This window comes from Hydra viridissima, unplaced genomic scaffold (genome assembly GCF_058129835.1).
Source record: "Hydra viridissima isolate aposymbiotic clone 2 unplaced genomic scaffold, HvirCarnegie_v1 scaffold_10, whole genome shotgun sequence".
In the NCBI taxonomy this organism is placed as follows: Eukaryota; Metazoa; Cnidaria; class Hydrozoa; order Anthoathecata; family Hydridae; genus Hydra; species Hydra viridissima.
Genome location: NW_028324309.1, coordinates 10,262,791 through 10,273,421, shown reverse-complemented (window position 1 = coordinate 10,273,421; position 10,631 = coordinate 10,262,791). Strand labels below are relative to the sequence as shown.

Genomic DNA, 10,631 nt, shown 5'->3' with positions numbered 1-10,631 from the left:
TCACATAAGAGAACAAATTCGTCTAGGTGTACTCGAATGAACACCTTGTGACTAGCAGTTATTTATAGACAGTTCAAAACGCAGCGTCAAGTGTATACTTCTACACAACGGTAACAATTACAGGTCAATACCAATTGGTTATTCAATCGGAATGAAGGAAGATTATGGCACAACAGCCACTGTACTAAATAAGATATCTTACCAATATCATTATTGGGTTACCTGTGTAGATTTGAAGCTGGTTAATTTTCTTCTTGGTCACCAATGTGATGTACCAAATTCCCATGTTTTACATGTCTTTGCGACAGTCGAGTTAAACATCAATACTGGATGAGAAGACTGTGGCTGCTGAAAGAACGGGCCAAAAAAATATTACCGCTGAGCCATTGGTTGACCGAGAAAAGATATATAATGCTATATGGTACCTGTTTCAGGTACATATGTAAAAAGTTTTCATCGCTAACCATGGAGAGGCTGAAAGTAGGTATATTCGATGGACAGCGAATCCGAGAACTCCTGAAAGATCAATGTGAAAAAAAAAACGATCCTCAAATAAATAATTACATTTTTGTGTATGCGATTAATTAATCATAATTACATGAGCCTGACATATTTTATCAATGAGCTGTTTGCAAATAACAATGGTTTTGAATATATGAATTCAAAAACTCCAGAACAAATAAAAATAATAATTTGAAATACTATTTGATGTTTGCAATTAAAATCATTTAAAAAACAAATTTATTTTTGTAAATACTCATTATTGAATCATAATTAATGGAGAATTATTTCAAATTTCATATCAACCAACAATCACTTGAGCATATAAGGTGTAGATAAGTAAGATGTGCATACTGTAATTATTATTACCCAAAATTTTTGACAATGGTAATGAAAGAGCGCAAGAAAATGTTGCTAGTAGATTCGTCAAGAAGAAATAGCAATGTGGACAAAAGAATGTCATATAATTAGCGTTTTTGGCTGCAAGCTTTAGTGCGTTCAGACCTTTCTGTTGATTCTTGACGCAAGTGTGAAAAAAGTATTTATTACTGACTTAGCCTTGGAGGTGACAGAGACCTACAGAAATCTAAAGACTAATGAATTTGCTGAAAATGGAAAAGCTGAATATGCTTTACACTTTTGCAAGTGATCCGAATCAGGCAAATATCATTGGTTGTACCCAAGCACACGGCTGTACCTGTCCTTACATTTGACGTTAATGTCCTAAAGCCCATTTCCATGATCTACAAAACGGAATATCATTTTCTTTGTTGACAAGTGGCTCAGTGAAGAAGTATGTAAACTCGTTTAATAAAGCAAGCTCAAAGGCTTTGAAAAGAAAAAAACTCTACTTAAACGCGAGATTTAAAAACTGTGTCCATGAACCCTTATTTCATGGTGAGGACTATGAATTTTTTTATACCTGCCATCCTCCATCCAAATTACACTTACTTTTACTAGCTACCAATAAATTGTTTGTTGAACTAAAAAAATGCCATCCAAACTACAAAAGCATGCTATCCAAACAACTAACCATCAAAATTTGTTAAACATTTAAACATAAAACAAATATTTCAGCTTCAATGTTTATACATGATAGTAGCAATGAATAATACATGATAGTGCAGCTTGTAGCTTCGTAGTACGTCCAGGGCTTAACGTACAATACCCAAGTGAGGGCAAGTTGATTCGATTAAAAAATTTAAATCACTAACTTCATCTTCTTCACCTTAAAATTTTCTTCCCCTTTAAATTTAATCTCTTCAGTATTCATTATCGGCTCCGTAGTGTTGACAACATCATTTATTGACAATAAATCTTTCACCTTTGTTCTTTCAGGGAAGAATCCAGAGGTATGAACCGCAAGCATTTCTATCAATTCTTTAAAGGAATCATTTGCATCTAGCATTTTTTTCTCTGAAATTACAGCTTTAAGCAAGCAGTTGCAAATACTTTTAGGTTGTAATTTTCGGTTGGAGTTTTGAGGTAGTGCACAGTGTAGAATCAGGTGGTCAAAAAGCAAAAAATGTCACATTTTAAAATTCTGCATTTAATTACGGAGTTTTATTAGGAATACATTGGATAAGAAAAAATCCAAAGTATGAATGTTCTGAGTTATACCGTTTTAGAGATATTTAGTGAAAAAGTTAAATATTCCGAAAAAAAAAATCGTATGTAACATTCTTAAAGACTTTTTTTAAAAAATCGGTAAAGAATAAAACTTTCCCCAGCCATCTTTTATCGTTGTTAGAACCAGCCATCTTTTCGTTAGAACCGAAGTCAGATAAAGTTTTTAACAATCACTTTCAAAAAATACTCTTTGGCTTCTCTTTTAAATTCTCTTGTTAAATTCAGATTTAAGAAAAAATATCAGCGATGCTTTCAAGGATAAATTGTATATTTCTAATATTAGGTTCAAAAATATTATCTGTTGTATGTTTTTGAGAAAACCTTACGGTCTTAATTCGAGTTTTTTTAGTATCTGGTACGAACATGCCGCGTAATGTCTATCACAAGCCGCAGGTAGAAAAGCTTTCTTTTTCAAATGTTTATCTGGTACAAAAATATTTATGTACGAGCTTTCTCCAATCCAAAGAAACTAAGTGAGTTTTTAGATATACCTGATTGTTCAATTCAAAAATATGTTGATCGCGATTACTGTTGATTCGATTAACTTCCAGCAAGAAACCATTGCAGAGGAGTTGTATTCATATTGTATAAAGACTAATAAATTGTTTCTCAATTTGTGTGGTACTTGGTTTATGGCTCCATCATAAGTGCATAAAGTATTAACAACTGCTTCACCCATTACCAAAAGTAATGGGTGAAGAAGCTCCTGAAGTCAAGAAACAAATTATACAGGAAGTATCGTGAACTCCACACTCGTAAAATAAATGGAGAAGCGAATTTTTGTACGGACTATAGGATCGTCTGGCGCTCTCATTAGCTCTATCAACTTATAAACCCGGTTTTAACAAAAGCTTAAGATGCCATCGAACTTTCTCATGTTCTAAAAAAAATTTTAAGAAAAGTTTGAAGATGACAAAAGTTTGGGTGAAAACTCTGACTCAGAATAGTTTTAGCAATATGACAATTATTTTTATGATATAAGATGTGATATTAAAATTTTATGTTAAAATTAATTCTTTTTAAGTGAGTTTGGAGTTTTTTTCGGTTTTCTCAAAATTTCTCAAAAACCTTTTCACCTGGAAGGACGAAAATTTGGTTGAGCTGAGTTATCACAGTATAACTTTTCACCTGGAAGGACGAAAATTTGGTTGAGTTGAGTTATCACAGGATAACTTTTCACCTGGAAGGACGAAAATTTGGTCGAGGTTGAGTTATCACAGGATAACTAAAAAAATGCCATAAACTTTTTACTTAAGTTTTTCGATTTTTAGCCACCACAAAGTTCTGAAGTTCCACACTGTGTTTGGTGATGGAAAGATCAATTCTATTAACATGAGATTATAAATGGTTGTATGAGATTATAAATGGTTGTATGAGATTGTAAATGGTTGTATGAGATTATAAATTGTTGTTTGGGCTGGACAATTATTACTAATAAAACAATTTTTTCGTTCTTCCTTCGTAAACTGCTAATAAATTTCACAAAACTTTTTGCTCATACAGTGTGGCATCCATCCAACTCTTGTTCTGGATGCGATAATGGCAAATGCTTTACGTTTTTGAAGCATCTGGACAATTTAAATTTTGCAATTTTTATTTTTAAGATAGGATTTATAAGATTAGTAATATTTTTTATATATTTACACCTATATTTATTAAACATTTATACCTATAAGTATAAATGTATAATATATAATATATAATAAATATATATTATATATTATACATTTATACTTATAGGTATAAATGTATAATATATGATATATATTTATTATATATTATACATTTATACCTATAAGATTTATTATATATTTATACCTACATGATTTATTTGGTCGGAGCCGATAAAACAAATCGAGTTCGTCAGCATTATAAATCTGGTTCAGCTTATATTTGATAAAGTGGTTGGTAACATGGTTCCCCCCAATGTTGTTGCCATTTTACTTGTGTACGGGTTGGTTTCGCCAGAAACCATTTTGAAAATCATAAACGTTCTTTTTTTCAGATTTTCCCCGCAACAAATTCACTCATTACTCTAAGTATTTGGAGATATTTATCATAAAACCACAATCATTAAAAGTATAACAATAGATTACCGGAGCAATATTGGTTTGGAAGAAAATCCTCAAATCAAAGGTGGAATAAATACCGACAGGATGTCAATTTCTTTGGTAAAATAAATACAAATTTCCATCAATTCTTTATCTAATCATTCATTAATTTTCATTGTAATTTAAGTCCCTTCGATGTTTATTTCACCTTTGATTTTAGGATTTTCTTCCATGTCAGTGTTTGTAACAGGATGATAAAACTTATTGACATGATTCTTTGGTTCACGTTAAATAATTATAATTGAAAATGACATTAAGGGTCCTCCAACATTCCACCATTTTCTAAGGTAACACATGAAATGCAGCATGAGAGAGCGAGATTTTATTATAATCGCCGAATTTGCATCCAAATGAAAGTTTATATGCTTTCTATTCAAGTTTCCTTTTCTAATTAATAAATACCAATTCATTGCAGATGCAACAGCATCAGAGTTAAGTGCAGAACTTTCTAGAAATCTCCAGAATAATTTTGATCAATGTCTGAAAAACAAAAAAAAGAGAATTTATTCACTCAAACAAATTTTGTTTATTATTCGGAAATAAATCTTGATTTGGCCTTCCTGCTTATAACAAAAGAAATTAAGTTTGATAAAATTAAATCTCAGAGTTTCTTAAAAACTTGATGCGCTACAAAAATTCTAAAATCCTTTTTGGAACCAGCATAAAAAGTAAGATTAACCTAGAAAAAAATGATATTAATCTTCAGTTATTTTTGATTGTGCAGGTGTTGTTTCCTGTTTCATTATTAAGAAACGATTTTACTTTAGCCAGTTTTACCAATTCTCGACGCTTTTATATAAAAATCAACATGTCTAATAGTATTTCAAATAATAATAATATTTCAAATGATAACAATATTTAAAATTGCACAAAAGAAAAAGTCTGGTATGAAAATATCATTTTACAAAGGAAAGCAACATACAAATTGGAACCAACACCGATTTGTAGTAGATAAGGATACATAATCAGTGCTCTAAAATTATTATGTCAAATCAGTGCTCTAAAATTATTATGCCAAATGCAAAATAATGGTTTTTTTAGTTGACATTTTCCACGGTAAAACATAGCTAAGAATTACTAAAAAAGAGATGCGCTTTTGGTACAGTTTCAGAATAAAAAAAGTATTAAATAAGTATGAAGCTTCAATGATATTCTTCGAATGGCTTTTTCAACGCTGTCGGCGAGCACAATTAATTTAAAATTTCCACCTGTATAGAAAAAGAACGTCCGCTATAGGAATCGATTTTTGTTAAAAGGGCGTAAGTTTTTTTTTGTTTTAGCACAGGAAGAATGAGGCTTTTAAAATTATGCCTCCTTCATCTTCTTTCTTTAAAAGTTACTTTTGCACTTATTTCCACGAAGGCAACCTCTGTTTCTACTTAAACCCCCCTGGGATGAGGTTTTTTTGTATTACTCACCTTTAAAACCTACTAAGAATATTTATGCTGACATTTCTTTTTTAATTTAATTTGTCATGAGATGCGCCCTTAATTTAAGTTATTCAAACAAACTATTAACGCTGCATGATAAAACCATGAAATGAATACATAAAAAGCAACCTATAAATAAATTTCTTAATATTGTTCAGCAATATTGTTTTCTCAATCTAACAGTGTGACGTGTGACGAGCATCAATACGGCGTTCATTTTATTTATAGTTACTTTTCAGACTTTTTACGCAGTTAAAGTTTTAAATGGAAAATGGAAAAATTGAACGCAAAAATGACCATCTGGAACATAATGTTCCATAATCAACATTTGCTATGATTCAAACATGGAAAATTGATGATAAGGTCTACAGATTTTCTTAAAATTATTCGCTTGCATAGATATTTTTACACTACGCCCTTTGAAGTTGAGTAAGGATTTATTATTATCAAAGCAGGTAAGTAAAAGTATTTGAAATTGTAGAGGGTTCACGTAATAGCAATTGTAAAGGGGAGTAGAAAACCCACAATAAGACATCAATAGACAATAGCAAACTAAATTATTTGTATTAGACGTCATTTGATTGCGTCGGATGATTTGGAGCAGTATTTTATAAAAGCGTACCAATGAGGTCATTGAAAAAAAAAGACGGTCAATTTCTTTTGTGTCTACTTGTTAACTTACTAGTTAGCAATGACGCCATTTATCTGCTACAGGTTACGGCTCATTTTACTAGTATATTAAATCAGTCTGCATCAAAAAATGATCTTTTGTTTGCATTGTCCTTAAAAGGGTTTCTTTTCTAAGATGTTTATAAAATAGCTCATCTATTGTCGATGTTGTTTACAAAGCTTAATCTCATATTAATTTTTTAGAGCAGCAAATATTAAAGATACAATATGCACCTTACAGAGGCATTTCAAATCTGTAACAAATTTTGATTGCATCCCGAGCTCATCCGAATATTTTTGCTAATAGAGTTCAGCGATGTCACTGTCACAAAAAATCCTCTTTTTTGATGACGAAAAAAGGAATATAATATTGGCGATGCTGCTGAATGTTGTCAATTTTGTTATAAAATTTTAACATTTTTACATTTAACTTTTATGTTAGTTTTTAGTGTAGCTTATATATGTAATAACTTTATAGTTTGCACAAACTTCGAGTTTTTTACTTTATTAGATTTTATTTCATCCGTTTTTACTGAATAAAACTATTGTTTTTTTTTGCGTATAATTGGATTATAAAACCGAAAATATTTTCTAATCTTTTAAATCGCTGCAAGCTTCGTCATAAACTTATATTTAGTATGTATCCCTGATATTAAAAGCTTTTTAGAAAATATCGGAAGCACTATATTTTGTTGTTGAATTGTCTAGAAGATTGAAAATTATTTTTGATTCGAAGCGATTATTCTACATTTAGTAGTGTGGTGTTATGGATGAAGTTAATGTTTATTTTAATACATAGACGTCGCTAAATTGAAGGAAAAATTAAAACTTCATTTTTTTCTTCTTAAAAATTCATTTGTTTTTAAAAACTGTTTTTTAATATTATTTTTTTTTTGAGTTTATTAAAATTTTTAACTTTAGATTGAGGAATAAATTTACTACAAATAAATTTGCTGTAAATATGTCAGCTGAAACTTTAGAGGAGTTATTGCCAAAGTACATATCTGATAAATGCTATGCTTCTATTACACAAATTTATAGAGACATGTTTGAATTAGCGCCAAAATCTAATTTACGACACAGCAACCACCGAGCACCAGATTCTACACATAAAAAGGAAAGCGATACAAAGAAAAAGAGATTGAGCAGAGGAAAAACGTTACCTTTGAAAAATGTTTCTCTTGCTCTTACGAGATCAAAGTCAATGGTTAATATAAACTCCGGAAAAATAGTAACTAACGATTCAACGTTTATTGAAAGAAACTCAATAAGTAATATAAACTATAAATCCAGTTGGTACATCCAAAAACCCACACATCACAAAGACTTCGAGTTTATGTTTTGATTTTAAGAAAGCAGCTGTTTTGCAACTGCACAGACATCAAGCTCTTAGTAAAGAGTTCAGTTACCATTTTTTATTTATTAATTGACTTTTTTGTAATTTTGTTATTGAATATAGTTTCAAATTAAAATTTAAGATATTTCATTTCTTACAAAAGATTACCGTATCAAGTTTCAATCAATACGACCATCGTGTCATTATTATTAAAATGAAATGCTTTATTGTTTAAGTGTTTTGCCTCTTTGTGTAATGGCTTTATGTTAAAAGATTTCTTGGCTTGTAGCTAAAGGAATGTGTATAATAAGATACATATATGGTGTATAATAAGATACATTATAACGTATATCATAACTGCTAAATAAATTTTACTTGGCTTGGTTTTGTGGGATCATAAAATTTCAATGGTTCTATGTTTTAATATTATAAGTTAAAAAAATCAAGAACCTGGAGCCGTGTTGTTAAAGAAATTGTCGGGACATATTCCAACACTATTTTTCTTTCAAAATAACGGAAAGAAAAATGAAAATGCATTATAGATCTTATAAGTAATAATGCATTACAGTTGTGTCTATGTTATGTTATATATAAGTTAGTTGTAACAATATCCGGCTCGAAAAAAATGTGATTAATTTATGTTTTCTATACATTTATGTTTTAAAAGATTTTAACTTTTATCCGTGCGTTGAAAAAAAAAATTTGGGTACCTCAAACAATGACATGAACTTTATTTTTATTCAGTTTGACCTTTGATACATCCCAGCTAGCACACGAATATGGAGAACGTAGACTGCTTTATCCGATACAAGCTCAATGTTGATCTAACGTGTGTAGTCTTGGATTGATATCAATTAAAAACTAAACACATTGGATCAATGTTGGATTACTCTAGAATTATTCTGCCAATTGTAACCGCAATTTTAACATCAGGCCAACATCGATCTAATTTTTACCGTTTTATAACTGCACATATTAATACGTTTCTAACCAAATATTGTTTTATTATATATTCCTAGTAAAAATATATAATACTAAAAAAATATTGAAACTTTTCAATATTTCGTAATATACAGATTACATGCAGTGAAAGTCAGGGAATAAGCAGGCTTATCTTGTGAAAATTTCATTTTTATTGATTTTGTTAAATTATCACCAAAAGTTCGGTTGATGTCAAGTAAATAATATACTATAGCTACGTTTTTTATAAAAAAATATTTTCATAATTTGATAGTTTTCTCCTAGTTTTTAAACAAGGCTTCATTTCTATTGCAAGTTTGTCTGGACGCTTAGTAAGCATACTCTTTAAACGTCATTTATCAGAAAATGTTTTAGGCTTTTGTTTTATTTTTTCGTCTTTCACAATTTTTCTTTAATAAATCACTATTATATCCAATATCACAATTATTCTATTGGATTTAAATTTGGGGATTTTTTTTTTTTTTAAACAGTCCGATGGACTTGTATCATTAAGCTGGAACTTTCTTTAATTAGAAGCCGTATGTTCTAGATTTTTATCTTGCTGAACTGTCCCAACCAACGTCATGTTTCCTAAGCATATGAAAGCATTATTATTTCAAGAATGTTGATATGTATATATATATATATATATATATATATATATATATATATATATATATATATATATATATATATATCAGCTGTCTTGTGTTAAATGAATAGGATCAACACCAGATGATGAGAGATATTCTCCCACCATGAACCTTCCACTACTAAATTTTACTGTTTTTTTTTTTACAGTAACGTGGTTAAAATACACACACACACGCACACACACACACACACACACACACACACACACACACACACACACACACACACACAGGAATTGTTTTTACTTTAATTGTAAATACTTGACTGAACATATGCTGAAAACTTATCAAAGTTACCATTTTAAGAAATGTATAGAATGTTATTATAGCTGGAATGCGTCACGCGTTTGAGAAACAATAACAATTAAAAAATTTAAAAATAGGAACTGTTACTAACTGTATTTATTTCATTCACTGTAAATCTTAAATTTGATTTTCTAAAAAATATATTATTGATTAATTGATTCTTTTCCCATGCAATTTTTTGTGGATTTGCAAGTAAAGGCGATTTTCTTTTTTATACATCAATAATTTTTTTTTTTCTTGAGAACAAAACAGATTATTTGTTGTTCATTTCTTTTAAAATGGGACCTAAACCATTCCCTCTTATAGCAATGTTTCTATATTTATTTAGTCGGTGGTTCAAAATAAAATCATGATTTTTGTACAGTTTTAAAAACTGTGGCATCACACATTCCCATCACTTTAGGCTCATTTTTAAAAATATTATTATAACTTCATTTTATATCTTTAAAAAAACCATATTCTTTCTTATATATATAAAAAACATTATCATTTGTAAAAACATAACTATCATTAATAAAAACATAATTATCATTAATAAAAACATAATTATCATTAACAAAAACATAATTATCATTAGTAAAAACATAATTATAATTAGTTTTTGTTTAATAACATCACATAATAACATCTCATTACGTCATCGGCCGGTCGCTCGTGTGCTGATTGCGTTCGTGCATTCGAAAACGAGTTTCTGCCATCTACTCCAATCTGCAGCCAATTGTTCTAGTTACAATTTTCGATTTGATTTACCACATACAAATCAGTTTTTTTAGGCCAAAATTTAAGTTTGTTGTGGGTTTTGGTGTCTCTATTGTCCCATAAACGAATATGTAAACACTTCCTGTAGTCAAAGCAATACAACAATTTTTAAATCAGCACAAACTTTCCAGGAGTACTTTTTGTAACTGATTAAAATATAATTTGCATCCTTTTATACATTTCTTTTAAAGTAACTGAGTATGCTGTAGGTACGGAAGGATATTGGCTGCCATTGTGAAGTAAGAAGTTATATTTTGAAGCATTAATAAAAAGCCCA

General features: G+C 29.7%; 1 long non-coding RNA gene across 2 annotated transcripts; it reads right to left on the bottom strand.

Annotated features, from left to right (window-relative positions):
• Positions 1-231: 231 nt before the first annotated feature.
• Positions 232-8,518, bottom strand: LOC149883090 (uncharacterized). Of its 2 annotated transcripts, none has more exons than XR_016444712.1 (3): positions 8,387-8,518; positions 3,953-4,721; positions 232-516 (listed from the first exon to the last, which is right to left on the bottom strand). It is a non-coding gene; the product is annotated as an uncharacterized LOC149883090 (long non-coding RNA). The 2 variants fall into 2 exon arrangements; XR_016444711.1 differs by lacking the exon at positions 232-516 and adding an exon at positions 2,035-3,010.
• Between the last annotated feature and the right edge of the window lie 2,113 nt (positions 8,519-10,631).